We start from the raw sequence: 27,302 nt of genomic DNA on the forward strand, positions 1-27,302 counted from the left end.
CAATTGTCTCTTGTTAGCCGAAGCTGAAGGCAGACGTGATCTGATGCTGACGTAAAAAAACTTAATGGCTAATCTTGATCTGATTGTAATGTGTAGACATTGTGGAAGTTATTAAGAAATTCGGTGGATGGAAGTAGCAAAGTGAATTAAATTGCATACAGTATCAAGATGATTTTAATTGGTATAAATTAGTGATTCCTGGACTATTGCAAGATTTCGGAGCAGATTTTTCACGCTGAAATGAAGGAGATTTTTGAAGACCGGGACGCCGCCCGAAAGAAGATAACCTGGTAAAGGATGATCTCTCATCTACGCCATTTCCCCCTGTCAGTTACATTTTGTTGTTCTCTGTTCTTTTTCAAAAATTTGTGTAGTGGAAATTGGTTTAACTTTTGCTCAAAAACGCCACAAGGACCACCCCAACTATAGCTTTTCCGAATAACGAAGTCCGATCTGCATTTTTTTTTTTCACGGTCATTAACGATTTTGAAAAAACCATTTTTATTCACGATTTCTTCCATATTTTCAACCTTTTCTTCTCTTTTTATTAACCACTACAACTGGCTCCCGCGATAGGACGCAATTTTCGGATGTGTCGTTTTTGAGCAAATTTGAAACTTTAATTTGTATTTTTTCCCAACAGAGAATAACCGAAAATCCTGAAGTTTAAAGGGTAACTAAAACACCAACTTTATTGTACCTAAGCAAATGATTATACAACAATATTGTAAAGAATTTTTGTAACTAATTCAATCTGTTTTCTTTTCATGGCATATATTGATGCAAAACTGTTATGTTGATACCTTTTGGTGATTATCCGATGGAGATGTATTAAGAAAATCCATATTTTGACGAATACGATTTACGCGGAAGTGTTTGACCAGCCGCTGGAGGACAGAAAATTTAATGGTGAGTCACACAATTATGTTTCATTCGAGCATTCAATAGCCAACTGCAGAATCAATTTTTCCCTTTCCACACATCCTGTAGCTTTCTTCTAGATTTTTCCAAAATTATCTATCTCTATTGTAGTTTGTGATAATTATAGTATTGTTGTAGCATGTGAAGATCGTGGATTTGACCGCCAAACAGTCATTTGTTACGAAAAATTTTGTCCGCCCTGCTGCATCTTTCTCAACCATTGTTTGCAATAGAGCAATCATTTACATTGACGAGAAAATATTCAACCTAAATTTGAGTCAAATCTTTATTAATCAGACTTATATTATTCCCTTTTTGACTTACTATTATACAGCCTCGCCCCCCCCCCCCCCCCCCCCCCCCCAAGAACCATGGACCTTGCCGTTGGTGGGGAGGCTTGCGTGCCTCAGCGATACAGATAGCCGTACCGTAGGTACAACCACAACGGAGGGGTATCTGTTGAGAGGCCAGACAAACGTGTGGTTCCTGAAGAGGGGCAGCAGCCTTTTCAGTAGTTGCAGGGGCAACAGTCTGGATGATTGACTGATCTGGCCTTGTAACAATAACCAAAACGGCCTTGCTGTGCTGGTACTGCGAACGGCTGAAAGCAAGGGCATGCAGCTTTACTGTATGATTAAATGATGATGGCGTTCTCTTGGGTAAAATATTCCGGAGGTAAAATAGTCCCCCATTCGGATCTCCGGGCGGGGACTACTCAAGAGGATGTCGTTATCAGGAGAAAGAAAACTGGCGTTCTACCGATCGGAGCGTGGAATGTCAGATCCCTTAATCGGGCAGGTAGGTTAGAAAATTTAAAAAGGGAAATGGATAGGTTAGATATAGTGGGAATTAGTGAAGTTCGGTGGCAGGAGGAACAAGACTTCTGGTCAGGTGACTACAGGGTTATCAACACAAAGTCAAATAGGGGTAATGCAGGAGTAGGTTTAATAATGAATAGGAAAATAGGAGTACGGGTAAGCTACTACAAACAGCATAGTGAACGCATTATTGTGGCCAAGATAGACACGACGCTTACACCTACTACAGTAGTACAAGTTTATATGCCAACTAGCTCTGCAGATGACGAAGAAATTGAAGAAATGTATGATGAAATAAAGGAAATTATTCAGATAGTGAAGGGTGACGAAAATTTAATAGTCATGGGTGACTGGAATTTGAGTGTAGGAAAAGGGAGAGAAGGAAACGTAGTAGGTGAATATGGATTGGGGCTAAGAAATGAAAGAGGAAGCCGCCTGGTAGAATTTTGCACAGAGCACAACTTAATCATAGCTAACACTTGGTTTAAGAATCATGATAGAAGGTTGTATATATGGAAGAACCCTGGAGATACTAAAAGGTATCAAATAGATTATATAATGGTAAGACAGAGATTTAAGAACCAGGTTTTAAATTGTAAGACATTTCCAGGGGCAGATGTGGACTCTGACCACAATCTATTGGTTATGAACTGTAGATTAAAACTGAAGAAACTGCAAAAAGGTGGGAATTTAAGGAGATGGGACCTGGATAAACTAAAAGAACCAGAGGTTGTACAGAGTTTCAGGGAGAGCATAAGGGAACAATTGACAGGAATGGGGGAAAGAAATACAGTAGAAGAGGAATGGGTAGCTTTGTGGGATGAAGTAGTGAAGGCAGCAGAGGATCAAATAGGTAAAAAGACGAGGGCTAGTAGAAATCCTTGGGAAACAAAAGAGATATTGAATTTATTTGATGAAAGGAGAAAATATAAAAATGCAGTAAATGAAGCAGGCAAAAAGGAATACAAACGTCTCAAAAATGAGATCGACAGGAAGTGCAAAATGGCTAAGCAGGGATGGCTAGAGGACAAATGTAAGGATGTAGAGGCTTATCTCACTAGGGGTAAGATAGATACTGCCTACAGGAAAATTAAAGAGACCTTTGGAGATAAGAGAACCACTGGTATGAACATCAAGAGGTCAGATGGAAACCCAGTTCTAAGCAAAGAAGGGAAAGCAGAAAGGTGGAAGGAGTATATAGAGGGTCTATACAAGGGCGATGTACTTGAGGACAATATTATGGAAATGGAAGATACGATACTGCGTGAAGAGTTTGACAGAGCACTGAAAGAACTGAGTCGAAACAAGGCCCCCGGAGTAGACAACATTCCATTGGAACTACTGACGGCCTTGGGAGAGCCAGTCCTGACAAAACTCTACCATCTGGTGAGCAAGATGTATGAAACAGGTGAAATACCCTCAGACTTCAAGAAGAATATAATAATTCCAATCCCAAAGAAAGCAGGTGTTGACCGATGTGAAAATTACCGGACAATCAGTTTAATAAGCCACAGCTGCAAAATACTAACACGAATTCTTTACAGACGAATGGAAAAACTAGTAGAAGCCGGCCTCGGGGGAAGAACAGTTTGGATTCCGTAGAAATACTGGAACACGTGAGGCAATACTGACCTTACGACTTATCTTAGAAGAAAGATTAAGGAAAGGCAAACCTACGTTTCTAGCATTTGTAGACTTAGAGAAAGCTTTTGACAATGTTGACTGGAATACTCTCTTTCAAATTCTAAAGGTGGCAGGGGTAAAATACAGGGAGCTAAAGGCTATTTACAATTTGTACAGAAACCAGATGGCAGTTATAAGAGTCGAGGGACATGAAAGGGAAGCAGCGGTTGGGAAGGGAGTAAGACAGGTTTGTAGCCTCTCCCCGACGTTATTCAATCTGTATATTGAGCAAGCAGTAAAGGAAACGAAAGAAAATTCGGAGTAGGTATTAAAATCCATGGAGAAGAAATAAAAACTTTGAGGTTCGCCGATGACATTGTAATTCTGTCAGAGACAGCAAAGGACTTGGAAGAGCAGTTGAACGGAATGGACAGTGTCTTGAAAGGAGGATATAAGATGAACATCAACAAAAGCAAAACGAGGATAATGGAATGTAGTCAGATTAAGTCGGGTGATGCTGAGGGAATTAGATTAGGAAATGAGACACTTAAAGTAGTAAAGGAGTTTTGCTATTTGGGGAGCAAAATAACTGATGATGGTCGAAGTAGAGAGGATATAAAATGTAGACTGGCAATGGCAAGGAAATCGTTTCTGAAGAAGAGAAATTTGTTAACATCGAGTATAGATTTAAGTGTCAGGAAGTCGTTTCTGAAAGTATTTGTATGGAGTGTAGCCATGTATGGAAGTGAAACATGGACGGTAAATAGTTTGGACAAGAAGAGAATAGAAGCTTTCGAAATATGGTGCTACAGAAGAATGCTGAAGATTAGATGGGTAGATCACATAACTAATGAGGAAGTATTGAATAGGATTGGGGAGAAGAGAAGTTTGTGGCACAACTTGACCAGAAGAAGGGATCGGTTGGTAGGACATGTTCTGAGGCATCAAGGGATCACCAATTTAGTATTGGAGGGCATCGTGGAGGGTAAAAATCGTAGGGGGAGACCAAGAGATGAATACACTAAGCAGATTCAGAAGGATGTAGGTTGCAGTAGGTACTGGGAAATGAAGAAGCTTGCACAGGATAGAGTAGCATGGAGAGCTGCATCAAACCAGTCTCAGGACTGAAGACCACAACAACATTATACATCCTATTACAATGGAACGCGGTAAGGTAGAGATAGTTTCGGCAGATGAGTTAAGTGAAGTAGATTCATCTTTCAACCAACAAGAAAGTCCGCGTTTCCTCCATGGACGAGTTCACAGATCAATGCAATGATTTTGCCTCAAACTCGCAACATTTGTGATAATACACAGATGGCGACTTTAAATGACGAAATGTGGTATGGACGCGAGACTAGACAGTCAGCGCTATTGTTAACATCAATGTCAGAACCGAATATGAGACAAATTCAGCAATGTGACACAAATCGGACACAGGAAACTGACAAACTGGACCGACTATTAGAGTTATTTGCAGACATGAAACGAGACGTTAGTCAGAAAATTGACATATTAAACCATACTATGACCGAAAATTTTGAACGGTCGACAAAACAAATGACAGAATTAAATAACACCACTCAACAGCTCAGCCAGCGATTTGAGACACTGTCCGATCGAGTCACTAAACAGGAAGAAACCTTGGTTACATTCACACACGAAACAAAAAACAATATCACCCGATGTGAGAATCAGTTAACTCAAATAGTTAATGTGCAGCAGGAAGTGAACACTCGTGTGGAAGAGTTAGCTCAGGCCCACACTTCAGCTAGCTCCACCCAAGAAAAGCTGACTGAAGTGGGAAATATTACCCAACAACTCACAATGGTAGTTCTCGAACAAACCCACCTCAAAGAAAAGATAGAAAAATTAGAAGAACGAGCGGACCTCGCGTCACTAAACAACGACACCAACATGGCCGAAAGAATTGTACACGAATGTAAATTGTGTGACGACTATCTGGACAAAAAACTTGAAACAATTACACAGAACATACTTTCAAAAACAAAGACACATGTTAAAGACGAGACAAAACACATAGAAGATGAAGTGACAAAATTACGAGATAATGTTGTGCCATGTTTGGCGATTGGTGCAAACGCATAGCTAGGAAACGACAAAACAGCTAAAACCATGGCTAATGACACAGACAGAACACCTATTGTGGAATCACCTATTTCCAATCAAAATTACAATGTGCCGCTTTCTTTTCCACCAAACGAGCTATATTACGGTACCACACCTAGAGTAGCAAGTGACCTAAATCACATCAATACAGTTATGCCAACCGGCATGGCCGATGACACGTTTGTAAGACATGGGTATTTCCAGACATTTTCCAGTGATGACAAGCACAAAGTCCACCCTATTGTGTTTATTAGATCATTTGACGGTGCTTTTCCACGTAGTTGGTCAGAAGTCGATAAAATCAGATACGTCACCAATCTCATGAGAGGACGAGCAGCTATGTGGGGTGCCGCTATGAAACGGCGGTGCCTTACGTTTGAATAAGCCTTCTTGGACGAATTCTGGTCCGAGAATGAGCAACAGAGTCTAAGGAGAGAAGTGTGCAACCCCGAGACCTATGACCCTAAAAACGAGACATTAAGACAATACTTTGAGAGGTACCTAGACAAGACACTGTACTGGTCCAAACCAGCCGACTTGCCAGCGATAATTGACACTTTAAAAAGCCACTTACCCTTTCCATACCGAGACAGATTAATAGGAGTACCGGAGAATGACGTTAAGACTTTCTTAAACTTCTTAGATCAAATGGACGTAGTTTACAGAGGCGATTCACGCCATTGAAATTTTACTCATATTAGTAACCAAAAACAGCACCCACCCCAAAGGAACCGTAGTGACGGTGGTTGGTGGAATCATCCGTCCGCGCCGCGACACAATACGATGCCTGCGCGCGAAACATATTCAAATGGAAACGTGTATGACGGTAGGAACAACCGCAGAAATTCGTGGAATAATAATAATAACAACAATAATTATCACCCATATCAAAATGGTAACTACAAGCAAAATGAAAATTACAGCCAGTACAACAACAACAATAGGAGACGTGAGAATAACCGGTACAACCCGGGCTACTTTGACAGGAACATGACATATAACAGACATAATGACCACCAAAACAATAACAATCCCAACAATCACCGACCGAATATGTCGAACACACAAAATTCACGCATGACAAATCATAACCCTCCACGGAATCCGCCCCCGTTCCCCAGTACAGTTATGCACTCCCCGCCACGAAGTAGCAATAACAATTGCGGCGCGCCATCAGCTGACGTGTGGGCGCCAACCGGCCGGAATGTAAACATAGTGAAGTCGACGGAAAACAGTCGACGACCGAGCTAAGCGCTCGTGCTTCGGTCGTTAGGTGTTGTAAGAGCGCAACGGCTGAGACTGTTTGTTTCCTCAGGTACGATGACAAAATGACAGCAGAACAGGAATTAACGAACCTATCAGGTTGATGACCTTGTTCTTTTGCGTTCACATCCCAAGTCTACAAAGTTAAAACAACTGAACAGAAAATGGCAGCTATTATATTCAGGTCCTTTCAGAATAGCAAGCATACCTCACCCAGGTTGTTACTCCCTAGAATACCCGTTATCTCACAAGCCGAGGGGGCTGCATCCCCACAGACATTAGAAACCCTTTGTGCACTAAAACAACATAATATAATGATAACTAAGTTGAACATGAGCAAGTTGCTGTGGAAACGAGATCATAAATATTTGTATTGAATACACGAACATTAAGTTATACAGCCTAAGAACACAAACGTTAATTTATGGAAATTATATACTGCAGTTACACTTGTATACATAATTATGAAGAGAATGTAAACCCAGGTGAGTACACTTACTGAATGAGAAAAGATATTCATACAGGAATGAGATCCACGCAGGTTACATTTGTTATTAATTGTAAATTATAAGGTGAATAAAAACTAGTTAGTTATTTCAAGGCACTCTAATGACAGGAGATAATAGCTATTGAGATCAGTAATGACATAGGTATGTAGCAGAATGAATGAGGACGTAAGAATGAATGATCAGTATGAATGAGTTAATATTTAGGTTAATATAAGAAGGTAAGTTACTGTGAAGTAGTTGATGGAGACAAGCGATTATTTGAGGAAAATATTATTGGAGCTTTATGAGAATGGAAGTGCCAAATGGCCCCATGTATGTGATATATTAATGTTTGATGAGGAATATGTTTAATATATATTAGGTGTCAGGAAGTCATTTCTGAAAGTGTTTGTATGGAGTGTAGCCATGTATGGAAGTGAGACATGGACGATAACTAGTTTGGACAAGAAGAGAATAGAAGCTTTCGAAATGTGGTGCTACAGAAGAATGCTGAAGATAAGGTGGGTAGATCACGTAACTAATGAGGAGGTATTGAATAGGATTGGGGAGAAGAGAAGTTTGTGGCACAACTTGACTAGAAGAAGGGATCGGTTGGTAGGACATGTTTTGAGGCATCAAGGGATCACAAATTTAGCATTGGAGGGCAGCGTGGAGGGTAAAAATCGTAGAGGGAGACCAAGAGATGAATACACTAAGCAGATTCAGAAGGATGTAGGTTGCAGTAGGTACTGGGAGATGAAGAAGCTTGCACAGGATAGAGTAGCATGGAGAGCTGCATCAAACCAGTCTCAGGACTGAAGACCACAACAATATATATATATATATATATATATATATATATATATATATATATATATATATATATATATATATATATTGATGAATATGTGAATAAGGAGTGAGTGAGAATGTTTGGTAATATTGTGCTACATATGGAAGTGAGTAAACAGTCTACATCTTTAAGATTACATAAGAAATTCAGTTTGAGAGAAAACATTTGTGATGAGTTAAAACACGTGAGTACAAGGCGTTAAAGGTGAATCTATTTACAGTGCCCTCGAAAATGAACGAATGCAAGAAAAGCAGAGTGAATGTAATGATGATTACAGCTGTGGAAAGAAGTGTAATAAGAATGTAGCTTGGAAACACATTAGCCTTAATTTATTTCAGAAGTGTAACTTGGTAACCTTTCGTTAAGTTTTGTTAAGCCAGTGTGTGGAAGAAACCATTTATAGTTCGTGTTCAGACAGGAGAATGGTTCGCAGGAGAGCTTCTGTAAAGTTTGGAAGGTAGGAGACGAGATACTGGCAGAAGTAAAGCTGTGAGGACCGGGCATGAGTCGTGCTTCGGTAGCTCAGTTGGTAGAGCACTTGCCCGTGAAAGGCAAAGGTCCCGAGTTCGAGTCTCGGTCGGGCACACAGTTTTAATCTGCCAGGAAGTTTCAGGAGAATGATATTTTAAGGAACTTAAGTTGAAATATAGTTTTTACACAGCCCTCATGTGAATACATTTGTATAGAAAAAATTTTTTTTTACACAAGACAGAAAACCCTGAGGAAGCAAAAGATAGAGTTATTAAGGCCGTTTGCGATTCGTACAACACCTCCACCTTTTCAGGCAATGCGAGGTAAGTGAAAAGGAGCAGTGGCCACCCGTGCAACCAACGTCGAGCAACGGACACTGAGAAAGAGACATTTTACTGTCAATTATAAGACTACGTTCTTTATTTATGTTTTATAGAAAGAAATTATATATATATATATATATATATATATATATATATATATATATATATATATATATATATATATATATATATATATATATATATAATGTTTAACCTTCATTAAAGTAGAAGAAAGTTGATGGTTGAACTCTTGAGAGGAAATTTGATATGTCATTATATAATACACATTATGAGAGAGACAATCTCTGAGATACATTTTCCATTTGTATAGACGGTATCCACAAGAAGTGGAGATATTGAGGAAGTACTGAGCAGATATGCGATTCACTCATGCAAGGATTTGTTAAGGTATAATACACTAAGTCATATTAACAGTCAGAACACAAACAGAGAATCTGTCATGATGTTACACTACACAGACTTGACGTAAGGACACTTACATTTACCCATGATTTGGTTAATTGTAAGCACCTCCTTTCACACACCCCTTGAAGGTGATGCAAACGTTATAATGTATTATGTTCTCTTTTTTTATGTAGTAGCTGTAGGATTTGGTAGTTTTTAGGTAGTGAATAGTTTCTTCCAGTCTATCTTTCTTTCTTTCTCCATTATCCTACCACCTCCTGCAGCTGGGTATTGTTTGTTTATGGAATGTAAGAATATAATGTGTGACAGTAAACTTTCAGGTATGAATAAAAAGACATGAATATTAATGACATTACAAGCCTGGTTAACCACTAGCCAGCCAAGATATGGAATCAAAAGAAAGAAAGAAATAATAAATGAAGGAAAGCCCGTGCTTTAAATATTAAGTCTTATATCCCTTGGCACACCCAAACCTGAATAAAAAAAATTAATACCCCAATAAAAGAAAGTCAATGGGACTTAGTATAATTTTTTTTTAGTGTAAATATTTCACATGTATATTCTTGTAAATTTATATATATTTGTATATGTGTTAAAACTTTGCATATTGTCAACATATTTTGAAACATGACCACGAAATGTAAGCTTTCATAATTAACGATGTAAACATGCTTGGACAAAGTGAACTGTTAAAATGTAAATATGGCAAAAAGGTGTTGCAAACTGTGTTAAACAGTGAACGTTCTAAATGACGAATTTTGTGTTGTTTGTGAAACTTATGGTGCATAAACCAAATAACTGTTTGTAAATCGATATAAACTGCAATTTACTTCGGCGATAATGAGGATTTTCACACTGCAAATGAACGTTTGTTGACAAGTGTAAACAATGTAGTGAAACACCTACCTTTGCGAACATCGACGCCGTTGTTCCTGGCCGGCCTTCAGATGCTTTGGAGACAATAAACTCAGCACCTGTCGTAGGCGATGTGGAGGGTAAAAACTACATCAACCATATATGACCCGGGAACAATAGTCATGAAAACGCACAAGGACCTGGAGTATTGTGTCGTAACAGAAGACATAGACATTGCTTCAGATCACGCACACGCTCAATCTTATGGTGTCACCGGACTTAACACGCCATTTATGCTGGAATAAAAACTTGTAATGAACACTATGTGAAAGTGAATACTGTTCAAGACTGTCATAACACAGCGATTTTGAAACTGCCGCACGCGAAATTCAGTGATGCTACTGCGCGTGCGCAAAGACTACGTGCTGCCAGAGATGCATTGGGAAACCAACGCTGGGAGCACACAACATTAACTGCGCTGGCGAGCAGCTTTTTCAAACAAACTGCATGTAAATATATATATTAATGGTGTAAGGATCCAAACTGTAGTAATTATATTTAGTTTATAGGTTTAGAAAGTAAGTGTTGGTTAAGATTATCCCCTATGGATGCACGTGGCCTTTCCAATGAAAATATACATGTATTGACTTTTAGGTTTGCTAGCCTGCCACGCTAAGTGTTTTAGCGTGACAGTCGAGGGGGCGATGTAGCGGGACTCTGAATTTCGCCGCGCTACACTCGTTCCCTCAGATAAAAAATATCCCGTCGCAGCGGTATGAGCGCTCGACGGCAGAGAAAATACCAAAATTGTAACCTTTTTTGTTTTTCTATCCGTTTTCAATTGTCTCTTGTTAGCCGAAGCTGAAGGCAGACGTGATCTGATGCTGACGTAAAAAAAACTTAATGGCTAATCTTGATCTGATTGTAATGTGTAGACATTGTGGAAGTTATTAAGAAATTCGGTGGATGGAAGTAGCAAAGTGAATTAAATTGCATACAGTATCAAGATGATTTTAATTGGTATAAATTAGTGATTCCTGGACTATTGCAAGATTTCGGAGCAGATTTTTCACGCTGAAATGAAGGAGATTTTTGAAGACCGGGACGCCGCCCGAAAGAAGATAACCTGGTAAAGGATGATCTCTCATCTACGCCATTTCCCCCTGTCAGTTACATTTTGTTGTTCTCTGTTCTTTTTCAAAAATTTGTGTAGTGGAAATTGGTTTAACTTTTGCTCAAAAACGCCACAAGGACCACCCCAACTATAGCTTTTCCGAATAATGAAGTCCGATCTGCATTTTTTTCTTTCTTTCCCTTTTTCCACGGTCATTAACGATTTTGAAAAAACCATTTTTATTCACGATTTCTTCCATATTTTCAACCTTTTCTTCTCTTTTTCTTTTTTTTTATTAACCACTACAAAGTAGCTAATATGTTTAATATTTACTTTATAATTGTAACAGAGAAACCACTACAACAGAGCTCTAATAGAAAATAGCACACAGAAACAGGAAAAAAGTCTCAAGCAGATCAATGTTACTGTACCCAACAAATGTAGAAGTACAGGTTACAATAAAAAGTCTCAAAATGAAACACTCTGCAGGTGTAGGTGATATACCTGATTTCATTATAAAGAAGTGTGGGGACTTGATTACTGAGCCCTTAACCTACCTGCGTAACCTATCTTTTGCTACAGAAACTTTTCCTTCATGTTTGAAAATAGCAAAAGTAAAGCCATTATACAAGAAAGGAAACAAAAACGATATTTCCAACTACAGACCACTGGCACTTCCGTCTGTTTTCTCAGAAAATATTAGAAAGGCTTTTCAATAAGAGCTAACAGACTTCTTAGAGGATAATGGCATTCTCTCAGAATCTCATCATGGATTTAGAGCAAACCGTTCAACCGAATCAGCAGTGCACTCCTTTCTGTTAGAGGCACTGATAGCATTAGACAACAAAAAAACTTACAATGGGCATATTGTTAGATTTTTTCAAAGGCATTTGAACCCATAAATCATGACAAATTGCTACACAAGCTAAACATAAGCAATGACAGCAGTAAAATATTTCAATTTTCTGATGATATGTGTGTTCTAATTACAGGAAACTCAGAAGAAACTCTTATTAAAAAAACATAAAGGAAGCCACTTTGATGACAATGACTTAATAATAAACACTGAAAAAACTGTAGCTATGGATATACACACAGCACAAACAAAAAATCTGATATCACCCAATCTAGAGCTATATGAACAGACAATTGCCAAAACAGCCTGTACCAAATTTCTTGGACTTCATCTACAAAACAACTTGATATGGTAAGCACATATTGAGCAAATGAACAAAAAATTAAGTACTTCCTGTTTTGTGAATTGTGATTTATTCATCTCATGACGTACATTTGGTTTGCGTATGGGAGACATGTCAAAAATTTATAAAACAATTACAATGATTTTTACATTAATAAATAGTAGCACTATAATAAATAACAACACTATAAGGATAAAACATTCTACCCAGCTCAAATTTCCAGTTTGTCCTGCATGAATTCATCCACTGAGTAATAACACTGCAATGTCAGTTCCTCATATAGCTTTCTTTTAAGTGAACCTAAATTCATCTGCATCAACTTTTTCCCTTTTAATTTATTACAAATTTTCATTCCCATGTATTGAGGGCCGTGGGCATACAGTCTGAGGTGCTGGGTAGGGAGCATAAAATTTTCTTTGTTTCTGCTATCATGTGAATGGACAAAATGGTTTCCCTCAAATAATTCATGTCTGGTGTACAAAAATATAATAATCTCATATATTTATAAGGGTGGCAGAGCTAATATTTTAAGTTTTCGAAATAATGGTCGACATCGATCTTTGTGATTTGCAGTGCACATATTTCGTATGATTTTTTTCTGTATTTTTAGTATCCTCACTATGTTTGTCGAGTTACCCCAAAAACAATAGCATAGCTAATAATGGATTCAAAGTAGCTTGTATATGCTACTTTTTGTATGTCCATGTCAGTTGCAGTTAACAATATTTGCATTGCAAATGCAAAGCTGCTCAGTTTGTTTCCCAGGTATTCAATGTGTGCCTGCCAGCTCAAATTTTTATCTACATTGAAACCTAAGAATTTGACTGAGTCACCTTTTTCTATGCCTTGGTTTTTGTGTATAATCTTAATCTGCTCACAATTTGACTGTTTGGTTCTGAACTGCATCATATGAGTCTTAGATATGTTTCGGTTCAACCCATATAGCTGAAATCAAGTTTCTAAGGTACTGATCACAGATTTGGGAATTTTTTCTGAGTGCAGGTCTTTAACTAAGACAGAAGTATCATCTGCAAACACAACTGATGGGGGAGCTGATATTTAATGGTAAGTCATTAACATAAAAGAGTAATAGGACTGGGCCTAATATGGAGCCTTGTGGAACACCCTGAGATATTTTTTTTCCAATCAGAAAAATAATATGTGCCGTTTGAAGAATTGCTAACTCTTTGCTTTCAGTTGGATAAGTAGCATTTAAGCCATTGAAGGGCACTGCCACTAATGCCATACTTTTCAAGTTTGTAAACAAGCAATGCATGGTTTACGGAATCAAACGCCTTTGTGAGGTCGCAGAAAATTCCTGCCACCTTATATCTCTTGTCTTATGGTGTGCTTATTTCCTCAATGAAACTGTTTACTGCATCAATGGTGTTTATACCCTGCTGAAAACCAAATTGGTCATTTAGATACCATAACAGAATATTTTGCAATGAAGTTTTGCATTTGTGCAACAGCAAGTTTTTCAAATATTTTAGATAGAACTGGGAAATCGAGATGAGACGATTATTTCCCATGATCTCTCTTGATCCCTTCTTGAAGAGTGGTTGACTTCAGCATATTTCAGTACCTCTGGGAAACAGCCCTCTTCAAAACACTGATTTATTATCTGAGCTAGTGGGTGTGCAATTCTACTGTGCACCACTTTAATAACTTTGGTGGGTATTCCATCCCAACCTGCAGATTTTTTGTTTCTTAATGTTAGAATTGCATTTTCTACATCCTCCACAGAAACATTTTTAGAATTTTATAAAGTTTTCTGAGTTTTCGGCTAGGCCAAAGGGATTTACTTAGTTGTGATAATCTGTTACATCTACATCAGACTTTGCTACATTTATAAAGAATTCATTAAAGTACTCTGGTATTTGAGTTGGATTTACAATAATATTTCCCTCAATGTCAGCTTTTGAAATTTCTTGGTTACAGGCTTTAACACCTAACTCAGATTTAATGAGAGACCACGCAGCCTTTGTCTTATTTTTATGATTTAAAATTAGCCTGTTATTTGCCAGTTGTTTTGCTGCCTTGACAACTCTTTTAAATATGGTTTTATAGAGTCTAACATATGCAATGAAACCAAATCTTGATTATATTTTAGTTCTGTGTGTAGTAGCCTTTTCCTTACACTGGAAATTTTTATGACCTGGGTAATCCACTTTACTGTCATCCCGTGTAGGCTTTCACGGCCGGCATCTTCATCATAAACAGTTCCGGGCTAAATTGCCGTGGTCGATCTGTAGAACTTCTTCTCCCTGGCGTTTTGTTCTCAACTACGGAGAACATCTTCCGAGGTGAGACGACGACTTTACTGTGTTTGTTATTTTACTGCTGTAGAGTCTAGGTGGAAAATGTTTTCTCAAAGTTTTCGTCACTTGAGTTACAATCATCAAAAGGCCATATTTTATCTCTTGTTATATTTGTTTGGTTCTTCAGTTCTTTTTCTTTCGTAATGGTGGCTGAATTTTTTCGTTGTTTGTCAGTTGTATCACTCCGCGTATTTACCGAAGTACGTTCATCTAATACTGAAGTTTTTTCACATGCACAACACTTTTCACGTTTCAATGTAATATTTTCTTGCTTTAGTAACATCAGTTCTGCTTTCAGAGCATCAGTGCCACTTTGAAGTACACAAATAATTTCGTCCTTAGAACTTAATGCGGATGTTAGTCGCGCATTTTCGTCACTAGTAGAGTCGAGGCATGTCCACTGAATATCGTGTTTTATAAATTTTAGACACTCGTTTGCGCACTTCTAATGTAACCAAAAGTTTCACTTTATGCATAGAATTACTTTGACTACACGTTTTTTACACTTTATGCACGAAGAACAACTTAATTTCAAATTATTTTGGAGCATCGTATCACCACACAATTCTACCGGCGCCATCTTGTTCATCTGAAAAAACGTGTTATATACATTTAAAAATTCTACCAGCTACACCACCCTTCAGTGTGTACGGTATATTATGCAGTTGTACACTCTCACCTCCGGTATGAGATTATGTTCTGGGGAAATTCTGGAGATGCAATCAAAACATTCAAAATTTAAAAAAAAAAAAATATTATAAGAATAGTGGAAGGGGTAGATAATCGCAAATCATGTAGACCATTGTTTCAAAAAAGGATGATCCTGCTACTTCCTTGCAAATATATACTTGAAAATATAATGTATTTAAAGCAAAGTTACATACAAAAAGACCACTCATCACTCAAAATCACACAATACACAGCTACGATATAAAACGGAAATTGGATGTACATGTTCAGAGCGCCAACACAAAGTTATTTCAAAACGGCCTTATCCAACCTAGTATCAAACTATACAATGCCTTACCAGATACCATGAAACACATACAAAACATTGGTCACTTCAAATCTAAATTGAACTCGTATGTGGTTGATCACTGCTTTTACACAGGAAATGAATACCTACAAAACTAAATTTTTCTATGTTAACCTCACACAGAAGAACATTTGCATTTTATCTCTCTGTATACAGTGTAACAACATTTATTTAAGTATACATCATTAATTGATATATTAAGGTTTGTTATTATGTACAAAGGCATATTATATGTAAAACTGTTAATATTATCATAAAAATCAAAATATCTCTTGCACATTGTGCAGCTGTAGATGAAAATGAATCAATAAATCAATTTAGAGACAAGATCCAGTATGGTAAGAATTGTGTGGAAATGTCCATTGTATGTATAAAGATAATAGGAGCTACTGGTAAGCAAACCAGGTATGTAAAATGTCTATTACTGTTAATGTTTAGTATAGAAGACAAGTTCTTTGGACATGTATGCATAATTACTCTTAATTTGGAAGAAAATATACACTATGTTTGCTCATTCATAAGGCATATATATATATATATATATATATATATATATATATATATATATATATATATAAAACAAAGATGATGTGACTTACCGAACGAAAGCGCTGGCAGGTCGATAGACACACAAACCAACACAAACACACACACAAAATTCAAGCTTTTGCAACAAACTGTTGCCTCATCAGGAAAGAGGGAAGGAGAGGGAAAGACGAAAGGATGTGGGTTTTAGGGGAGAGGGTAAGGAGTCATTCCAATCCCGGGAGCGGAAAGACTTACCTTGCAATTTGTAAATCTAGTAATATTTATTTCTATAGTTTACTGTTGCAATGTTGTAGTTTTGACTTTGTATCAATTGTCTTGTGACAGAATGTTCCACAGATCTGAAAATCTGAATGCCACGTCCTGATATATGTACAAATTATGACTTGCATAGTAGATATTTTTCTTATGTTTCTTGTAATGTGTTATGTATCAGAGACTTCTATATACTTTTATTCTATCTTTTGGCATCATTTTGTACACTGTTTGGCAAACCTTATAGTCTGTCACAAAATATTGTAAACATATTGTTTTCTAATTTTCTGTGTGTGTGTGTGTGGGGGGGGGGGGGGATATTGTAAAGAGACACCCTCCTCTAGCATTACTTTTCCTGAACAAAAGTAGACAACACCAAAATGATATTCACGAATTTTCAAACTGGTTAACATTATCTCAACTGCTTTTTTAAAAGAATTGCTTCTGATTTTGTATACAGTGTGGTATATTTCAGCCTAAAATGTATAAGAAGAAATTACTTTATTTTCGACGTTACAACTGATATGTACTAGCTCTGTACGTACAGTTAAAATTACTTTTTTAGAAGTATTTGAATTATGAAATACCTGGCACACTTAAAATTGCTATTAATAACTGTGCAGTCTGACAATATTTATTATGTTTACTTCTGGATTCATTTATAAAATAATAATATAAATTGGTGAAGATTCATTTGTCAAGAAAATTTGTAAACACTTTGGAATATTGTCCATACTACATAATGGATTAGTAGTGGGCAAGCCTTTGATGCAATCAGGCATTTTTATTTCTGGAAATAATAATGTAGTTGTCAGTTTTGAAGTGGAAATTGTAAAGACAGTGTGATTTAGAAAAATGTGAGAGAATAAATGTAATTATTCAGGCAATTCTTTAGAATTCGTTACATCAATTGCAACCGTGAGAACCAATGATATCAAACATTTCAGCTTCAAGACTCAACCCATAGACATGAAGAACTGGATCCAACAATGAGAAAAGAAGATTTGTAAAAAAAGTTTATTGTAAATCTTACTCCTCTCAAAGCTTATTAAAAGGGTTTATTATGAAGTCAGTGACAATCAACAAATGAGGGAGGGGTAGATTTCAATATCAACAAAGCACTCTCATACATTCTGAACAGCTACATTACTCCAAAGCTTAATTCAAATAGTCCCATTCTTCTCTGGATTTTGAGTTGGCTATGAAACAGCTCATTCTTGATGGTTTCCTCTACATATAAAAATGTCCACACCACAGTGGTACCTGGCCATTAAAATTGCTACACCAAGAAGAAATGTAGATGATAGATGGATATTCATTGGACAAATATATTATACTAGAACTAACATGATTACATTTTCACGCAATTTGGGTGCATAGATCCTGAGAAATCAGTACCCAGAACAACCACCTCTGGCCGTAATAATGGCATTGATGCGCCTGGGCGTTGATTCAAACAGAGCTTGAATGGTGTGTACAGGTACAGCTGCTCATGCAGCTTCAACACGATACCACAGTTCATCAAGTGTAGTGACTGGCATATTGTGATGAGCCAGTTGCTCAGCCACCATTGACCAGACGTTTTCAATTGGTGAGAGATCTGGAGAATGTGCTGGCCAGGGCAGCAGGCTAACATTTTCTGTATCCAGAAAGGCCCGTACAGGACCTGTAACATGCGGTCGTGCATTATCCTGCTGAAATGTAGGGTTTCGCAGGGATTGAATGAAGGGTAGAGCCACAGGTCGTAACACATCTGAAATGTAGCATCCACTGTTCAATGTGCTGTCAATGCGAACAAGAGGTGACCGAGACGTGTAACCAATGGCACCCCATACCATCACGCCAGGTGATACGCCAGTATGGCGATGGCGAATATACGCTTCCAATGTGCATTCACCGCGATATCACCGAACATGAATGCGACCATCATGATGCTGTAAACAGAATCTGGATTCATACGAAAAAATGGCGTTTTGCCATTTGTGCACCTAGGTTCGTCATTGAGTACACCATTGCAAGCGCTCCTGTCTTTGATGCAGCGTCAAGGGTAACTGCAGCCATGGTCTCCGAGCTGATAGTCCATGCTGCTGCAAATGTAGTCGAACTGTTCATGCAGATGGTTGTTGTCTTGCAAACGTCCCCATCTGTTGACTCAGGGATCGAGCTGTGGCTGCATGATCCATTAAAGCCATGCAGATAAGATGCCTGTCATCTCAACTGCTAGTGATACAAGGCCGTTGGGATCCAGCACGGCATTCCATATTACCCTCTTGAACCCACCAATTCCATATTCTGCTAACAGTCATTGGATCTCGACCAACGCGAGCAGCAATGTCGCGATACGATAAACTGCAATCGCGATAGGCTACAATCTGACCTTTATCAAAGTCAGAAACGTGATGGTACACATTTCTCCTCCTTACACGAGGCATCACAACAATGATTCACCAGGCAACGCCAGCCAACTGCTATTTCTGTATGAGAAATCGATTGGAAACTTTCCTCATGTCTGCACATTGTAGGTGTCACCACCGGCGTCAACCTTGTGTGAATGCTCTGAAGAGCTAATCATTTGTGTATCACAGCATCTTCTTCCTGTTGGTTAAATTTTGCGTCTGTAGCACGTCATCTTCATGATGTAGCAATTTTAATGGTCAGTAGTGTAATTTTATTATTGGTCATGCTACTAACTAGCGAATGTTTTTTAATACTAATGTAAGTATTTAAAAGTTTGTGTTTACCAACATGGATGTAAGATGGATATATCACAGCAGAACTGTTTTCATATTGTATGAGATTTATCTTTTTAATCCCAAATACACTTTATCTCCCTTTCCCTAGGTAAAGCCTGGCATTCAACTGTAGCTTATTTGACAGAAATTTTGTTAAAAAATCAGCAGTTGAAATTCATTACTTGAAGGACCAAACAAAAACCTGTGTAATGTGCAAGACCATATGAACAGTTCATTAAAGGCCTTGCTGTCTGGGAAATCTATCTAAATTCCAATGAAATTGAGTGCTTCGATACCCTCTATGATTTTCTAGTAGAAATTCATCTTACTTCAGACGAGAATATCAAGAATAAAATTAAGGAACATTGGGATTTGAAAAAATTTTAAACACTGTTTCCTTGCTCTATCTAGTAATAACAACTGGATTCACTATCACTTGGAAAAGACAATGAGTTTGAAATCCATATTGAATGTAAATTGAAATGAGCAGCTACTCAAAACTTCCAGTGACTAAGTTACAGAAAATAAATCATTTACACCAACAACTTTTTGGTTAAGTTTAAAGAGTTTCCAGTGTTGTCAGATAAAGTGGTATCAAATTTATTACCTGTCTAATCCACATGTATGTGCAAAAAGGCTTTTCCTTCCTTCACATATATAAAACATAAATCTAGAAATAAACTTCATAGTGGATGTAATTTGAACTGTCTTTACTTTCTGTGGTTCCTGATTTCAAAGTTATGTCACATGCAAAGCAAGCAGGCCCTCCTTAATAAATTTTGAGGGAGGGCTGAGCCATTCAGTTCCATAATGAAAATTTTTAGATTAACAGAAAAGTGTAAAATACTGAAATGCCACCTACTAGACCTACCCATTGTGAAAAAGCTTCATCAGCCCTTTTGATGTCATCCAGATGAAATCTAAATCATTATAAATGTGTTAAGTCTATTAAATTATTTGCAGTGAATTCCATTACTTTTTGTGTTACATCCATCATTTTACATTACATGTAATTTTTTTGTAAAGGATCAAGAACACCCTGTTCCTAGCATATCAAACCTTCACTATTCTCAAAGGACTGCAGACAGTTAGGAAGCAATTCCACATGTGTGTGGCGAGTCAATCTTGCCTTCCCAGCACTGCTTGTTTACTGGTTGGCAGGCCTCGATGGCACATCATGACTCATGCACTCCATTGCTGGTACAGTTCAGTTCAACTACCCATGGTGTAGGCAACAGGTTGGAGCAGTTGACTGCAGTCGGGCTTGGGGCGGGTAAATGTGGAGTGATGCACGGCTCTGGTCACGAACCACGTATTTTGAAAAAACCTTTCCATACATTCAAAAAATACTAAGACAACACCTCTTCACCATGTGGAGTGTTGAGCCCAGAAGAAGTAGGAAATCATCAATAAGGAGAATGCTGGACACCTCCGTAAAGAAATAATAACATTTTGCGTCTGGACATTATAGTCAGAAATGTTGCCCTTTATAAAATAATACAAGATTGTGGGTGGAAGTAAACCAGTTATTGTTTATATTACAATAATGGAAATTCCAGTATGGAAACAACAACTAAAAATGAGAAAAGGAAATCACTTATCTTCAAACAATTTATGGGTGGCACTTAGACATATAACACCCAGTAAAATTGCACTGACTGTTGAGCTTTCACAAGTAATACGTACAGACGTGAGTGTGGACCCATCCACCTGCCCACCCACCCGCCCACTCACTCACGCATCCACCCATCTACACACCCACCCACCTACACCCTTACACACACACACACACACACACACAGAGAGAGAGAGAGAGAGAGAGAGAGAGAGAGAGAGACAGGTGGGGGGTGGGGGGGGGGGGGGGGAAGTATTGTAACTTCTGGAAACGAGAAAATGAGTATTCCAAGAAGCTGGATGATATGATTACATGGACCAAAGTTAGGATTAAGGACTGATGCAAAATCAAAAGTCAAAATTACAGGAGAAACAGAACAAAAATGATATAAGTGCCATGGTTGAAAGACCAGGAGGTTTGCAGTACAACAATCACTCTGTCTGAATTGACCATTACAACAAAAAGTTTCAAAGTGTGCAATACTGGATGACCTTTATGGGTCCAAACAACCGATAGAGTGAAATGAGGTGGTGTATTGACACATTAGAAAACTGCACTACCTTTTCAGCAACTGACCTTTTGCAGTTTAAATATACAAACACTCAAATAAACATATTCACAGCCATAGCAGTAATAATATTTTACAGATGGTTGCTCACGTTGTTGGTTCGCTACATCATCTGCACCTGCCTGTGCTGAATCTGCAATTAGCAGCAGTAGTTATCCAGAAATGCTGAATAGGCCTACTATTATCCCTCATGACTCGCAACCTGGGGCAAGCAATTTTCTATATGACACCATTTCAGCATGTAAAGTATGTTAAATATAACTGTTTCATTTGGTGACTATATTGTTCATAATTGTGTTGTTGTTATTGTGGTGGTAGTTCTGGCGGAGGAGGAGGAGGTAGAAGAGGGTGAAACCCATTGTCATCAGGTAGCCAACTCCTTTTGAATAGCAAACAATAGGGCTGATCAGTAGGTCTGGCTAACTGGCAAGTAAGTCACAGTTCCGGTTATGTGTGCTTCCTCTAATTACATCTAGTACTACTGTAGGAGTCAACAAATATTCAGAGCCCATTCAAAGTGTACAGAGTGGCATTCATTTGATTGGAATGTAGCAAATTAATGGTTCTGGTTAACTGATGAGTAAACTGGAGCTTCTGACTAGTATACTCCCACTGTTTATCTATAATGCTACCAAGCAGTGTTTTAAAGATGGTGGCGAGTATACACGTAGTTTCAAATCGCTCGGTAATTTGTGATCGTATTTCGTCAGTGAAGTGTACCATATGCCATAAAATTGTGTTAAATGGATTAAGAATCTGCGCGTTCAATCATAAGTGGTGCCAAGCCCATTGTTTCTCACGATCGGAAGTTCTAAATAAGTGCGACTGCGGTATAAAATGCAAAGGGCGGGACAATGCCAGTGAAATGCACAGGGCAGGTTTGCAAGTGAATGTAGAGAACGAACTTAGGAAAGAACTCGATTATATTATAAAATACGCAAAAACCCCTTGAAAACTTGGTAATAAGTGTCAGAAATTCCTCGAAATCTAGCCTACAAGAGTTCTCAAATACCAAATAAGCAGCACACAACCAAAAACAAAAACAGCGGAACTTACTTTAAAACTAAGTAATAGGTTTAGTGTGCTTGAAAATAGCACAGAGGAGAAAGAACAATCAAATTGTACCATCATCCACAAGGACAGTTCTGTAATCAACGCTAAATTGCGCTCACAAAGCAAAACAAATCGGCCTGCTATTTGTAAACAAAACAAAAAACACACGTTGGAAAACAGACATGAAATCCTTGTTCTAGCAGACAGCCATGGAAGAGGTGTAGCCAAAATTATGAGTTCTAAGAAAACAGGATTCAAGGTAACTGGCGTAATCAAACCAGGAGCGCCACTATGTGAAGTTTTAAATAGCTGTAATCAATCTATGACGAATGGCAGCACGTGTGATAATTGGAGGCGCCAACGATGTATACCACAATGAAACTAGACGTGCTACAACAGTTTTAAAGCAAGTAATTTGTAAAATGCCTGAAGTGAAATTTTTTGTTGTCAGTATCCCTCATAGTTATGATCTCATGGAAAACTGAGATTATTACCGCCAACAGACTTTTCGCTAAGATATGTCGAGGTTATCCTAATGCTACATATGTTGGGATAAATAGTGATTGCTGAGAGCATTTTACAGAGCATGGACTTCACAGAAACAGGAAAGGGAAAGAAGCCATGAATGCTGAAATATCGAATGCTATTAAAGACTCTAAAGTAGAAGAAACACTATTACACTGTCTGAAAACGGCCTTATTAAAGTATCAACATTAGTGGAAATAGGAAGAGCTGATGTCCCACAATCATTGGTAGCAACAGAGGTGACGTTAGAAGAAGTAAAAAAATCTGAAGTGTCGTCCAGTACAGCAGCCACATCAGCCAAATTGTCAGTAGTGTCGAAATCATCAAAAACAGCTGAACCATTATCATCAGCAGCAGATGTACCACCCTCCCCAGCAGGTTCAAAATCAAGTCCAGAATCTGTGACTAGTCCATCAAACAGAAGAACAGAGGCAAAAACAGTGGTACAAAATGCCACTCAGATATCATCAACAGAAGAAAAATCAACACCATCGGAGCATCATTTATCAGCTTCATACGCAGCTTCAACGTCCACAGTAACGTCAGTGCCATCTGTAGTTCAAGATTTAAATGAAAATACAGTTTCAGCAAAAGTTCCAGTATCAACTGGAACATCACTTACAAAACCAGACTCAGCATCAAAACTGGCAGCATCTCCAACATCCACTGAATCATCAGCTTCAGAAACACCTCCAGCATCCACTGAAACAGCAGCTACAACTACAGATACAACAAGTATGGTGGCACGTCCAGGGGTAAGAAATACAAGGAGCAGGAAACATGTAATTCTTAAGGATTTTTGGTACCCAGCCTCAGCAAGGAACAGCCGTTAACATTGGGAAACATGAGTACAAACTCCTCTCAATCTAATTTCAATAATTTAAAAATAATGCGCGTTAACATACAAAGCATTAAAAATAAAATATTAGAACTTGAGATTGCAGCCAGTGAAGCTAGTATAGATTGTATTTGCATTCAAGAACATTGGTGCATGAGTTATGAACTAGAAAATATTTGCATTTCCCCATACAAATTAGTAAGCCATTTTTGCAGGAAGGAAACAAGACATGGTGGTGTTTGCATTTATGTAAAACCTGGAGTAAAGGTTAAAAATATGACGGTAACTGAATCCTTGAATGAAGAAAAACATTTTGAGGCTGCAGCAATACAGTTGAATATGCAAAAGAGTAAATTAATAATAATGTCGGTGTACAGATCACCATGTGGTTATCCTGAAATTTTTAGAAATAAGTTAGAGGCATTGCTCAAAATATTACATTATAAAAAATCAACAATAATTATAAGTGGAGATTTTAATGTCAACTTATTGACTGAAGGTGCATCCAAAGATCAGTTCCTGAATGTTTTACATAGCTTCAATTTGTATCCGCATATAACTAACCCTACAAGAATAACAAACTCTTCAAAAAGTCTCATAGATAATATCTTCACAAATATAGATGCCATAGATATAGATGTAATAAATGTTGACCTAGGAATATCTGATCACAATGCACTTATCCTTAAATTTCCCATAGCCCCTGTGACCAAAAATAGTTCATACCAAATGTACAAAAGAACCTTCTCCACAAATAGTTGCAGTCACTTCATAAATACACTGACTAACCAATCATGGGCAGAAGTACTGTTACAAACTAGCACAAACACTGCATATAATGTTTTTTCTTCCCTGTTTATGTTGAATTTTGAAGCGTGTTTTCTTAAGAAACTTGTCAAAACAAACACATATGGGCATATACATGCTAACTCTTGACTGACTGAAAAGTTGGACTGACCCCAAGTTTAAAGAATATGTAACAAATTACAAAAAAATATATAGAAAAGTAATTACAAAAGCAAAATTACTAAGTAATGATAAAGTAATAAGAAAATCAGGCAATAAATCAAAAACTATTTGTGAAATTGTGAAAAGGGAAACAGGTAAGGGCCTCAAGGATCAGGAAATAGTACTCAAAAATAGTGAAAATATTGAATTAAAAGATGAAACTCTGGCAAATTACATTAATAATTACTTTTTAAGTGTACCAGTGTCATTAAGTAAAAACTTTACTAAACATGAGAAATTAACAGTCCCAAAAGTAGACAGTAGTATGTTGTTAATTCCCACAAATGATAATGAAATATTAAAGGTAATAAAGAGTCTAAAATCAAAAATGTCTGCAGGTGTGGATGAAGTGGCTGTGTCAATAATAAAAAAAGTTGCCCAACAAATTATAAAGCCCCTGGTACATATTGCCAATTTGTCTTTCAGCGAAGGTGTGTTTCCTGAGAGGTTGAAAATCTCTAAGGTTAGACCTCTGTTTAAAAAAGGAGATCCATACAAGGTAGAAAATTATAGACCAATATACCTTCCCCAATCATTTTCAAAAATTCTAGAGAAATTAATGAAAACCAGACTCATAAATTACTTAGATGCTCACAAACTTCTAAACTGCAATCAACATGGCTTTCGCTTGGGCCACAGCACAGAATCAGCTATCCATGCCTATACCAAAGAGATTGTCAGGAGTCTCGACACTAAAAAATGTGTAGCGGGAATTAACTTAGATTTATCTAAAGCTTTTGATACAGTAAATCACAAAATTCTGTTAAACAAGATGGAGGCAATAGGTGTAAGGGGAGTTGTAAAGCAGTGGTTTGAATCTTACCTTCAAGATAGAACTCAGGTAGTAGAAATCATCGCAGAACATAAAAATCAGAAAATCAAGTGGGTCTCAGATGCAAAGAAATTGGAAATAGGTGTCTCACAGGGCAGTGTTCTTGGTCCCTTATTATTCTTGCTTTATATAAATGACATAAAAAATCCTAATATTTCTACCAAAATAATGTTGTTCGCAGATGACACTAGCATAATTATAAGTGATGATAAAAAATCATTAACCACCACAACTGATATAGACCTGAAATATATTCAACATTGGTTTAATGCTAATGAGTTAACACTTAATCTAAGTAAAACAAATTATATACAGTATAGCAAAGCAACTCAAGATATGGACCTCCAGTTAAAACTAATGGATAAGAAGATAGAGAGTGTACAATCCACAAAGTTTTTGGGCATGCACATTGATCAAAACTTAAGCTGGAAAGACCATCTCAAGTAATCCCAAAGGCTCAATTCGGCATGTTTTGCATTGAGGATATTATCTAGAGTATGCAGCACAGACTGTACTAGACTAGTATATTTTGCTTACTTTCAGTCCATTGTGTCTTACGGCATAGTGTTCTGGGGTAAAACTAAATCAAGCGTAACAGATATCTTGAAATTTCAGAAAAGAGCTATACGAATCATAACACATAACTCTCCAAGAACTCATTGTAGGCCCCTTTTCAAAGAACTGCAAATACTCACAATACCATCACTGTATATTTTTAAAAGCATTCTGTGTACAAGAGCACATATGAAAAATCTATGTACAAATGAGGACTGCCATAATTATAATACTAGAACTCATAAGAATTTGTGTGTAGAAAGGGTAAGGACAACACAAACCCAAAAGCATGTAAGTTATTTTGGAATAAAACTCTACAATGCTCTGCCAGTGTACATGAAGGCAATAATAGATGAAGTAAAATTTAAGACTGAGCTTAAAAATTACCTTTTAGGCAAAACTTTCTATGACGTAGATGAGTACTTTGATTGTGTGTAAATTTATTGCCAAAAATTTTAATTTATATGTCTGAATTTGTACTTTTAAAAAATGCCTTGAAAGTGATATTCCATTATTATGTCTGTAGTACTTGTACTAGTATGATAACTTTGTTGTGACAATTCCTACATCATGTAAATGATATACAGGAAGATAATCAAATGAAATGAAAGCATATAATATGATGAGGAAATATGTCTCCTACAGAGAAGCATATGCATGGAAGTTTGTATAGTTTCAGGGAATATTCTTACAAAAGTGCTCTATCTTTGTTCGGAGCAAAATTACGACTCCCCAGAAAATACATAATGGATTTTTGTCTGAATTTTCATAGCAAAATGAAGAATAAGAAACGGATGGATGGGCTTCAAGTTCTCCGGAAAAAAAAAAAAATTAATTGCCTGGAAGTAATCTACACAATTAAGAAAAACTTAATTAGTGATTTGAAGAAAAATTGAAATGTTTGATGAACTGCTGCAACTAGCTGTTTAAATAA

At 37.4% G+C, this 27,302-nt stretch overlaps 1 long non-coding RNA gene and 1 other non-coding gene across 4 annotated transcripts; both read left to right on the forward strand.

Moving 5' to 3' along the window:
* Nucleotides 1-27,302, forward strand: LOC126251870 (uncharacterized). 3 transcript variants are annotated; one of them, XR_007545797.1, is made up of 5 exons: nucleotides 1-290; nucleotides 827-909; nucleotides 12,278-12,492; nucleotides 14,676-14,790; nucleotides 27,141-27,302. It is a non-coding gene; the product is annotated as an uncharacterized LOC126251870 (long non-coding RNA). The 3 variants fall into 3 exon arrangements; XR_007545798.1 differs by lacking the exon at nucleotides 14,676-14,790; XR_007545799.1 differs by lacking the exons at nucleotides 1-290; nucleotides 827-909 and adding an exon at nucleotides 11,090-11,300.
* On the forward strand, nucleotides 8,607-8,681 carry Trnas-uga (transfer RNA serine (anticodon UGA)). Its single transcript has one exon. It is a non-coding gene; the product is annotated as a tRNA-Ser (tRNA).

This window comes from Schistocerca nitens, chromosome 4, assembly GCF_023898315.1.
Source record: "Schistocerca nitens isolate TAMUIC-IGC-003100 chromosome 4, iqSchNite1.1, whole genome shotgun sequence".
Taxonomy (NCBI): domain Eukaryota; kingdom Metazoa; phylum Arthropoda; class Insecta; order Orthoptera; family Acrididae; genus Schistocerca; species Schistocerca nitens.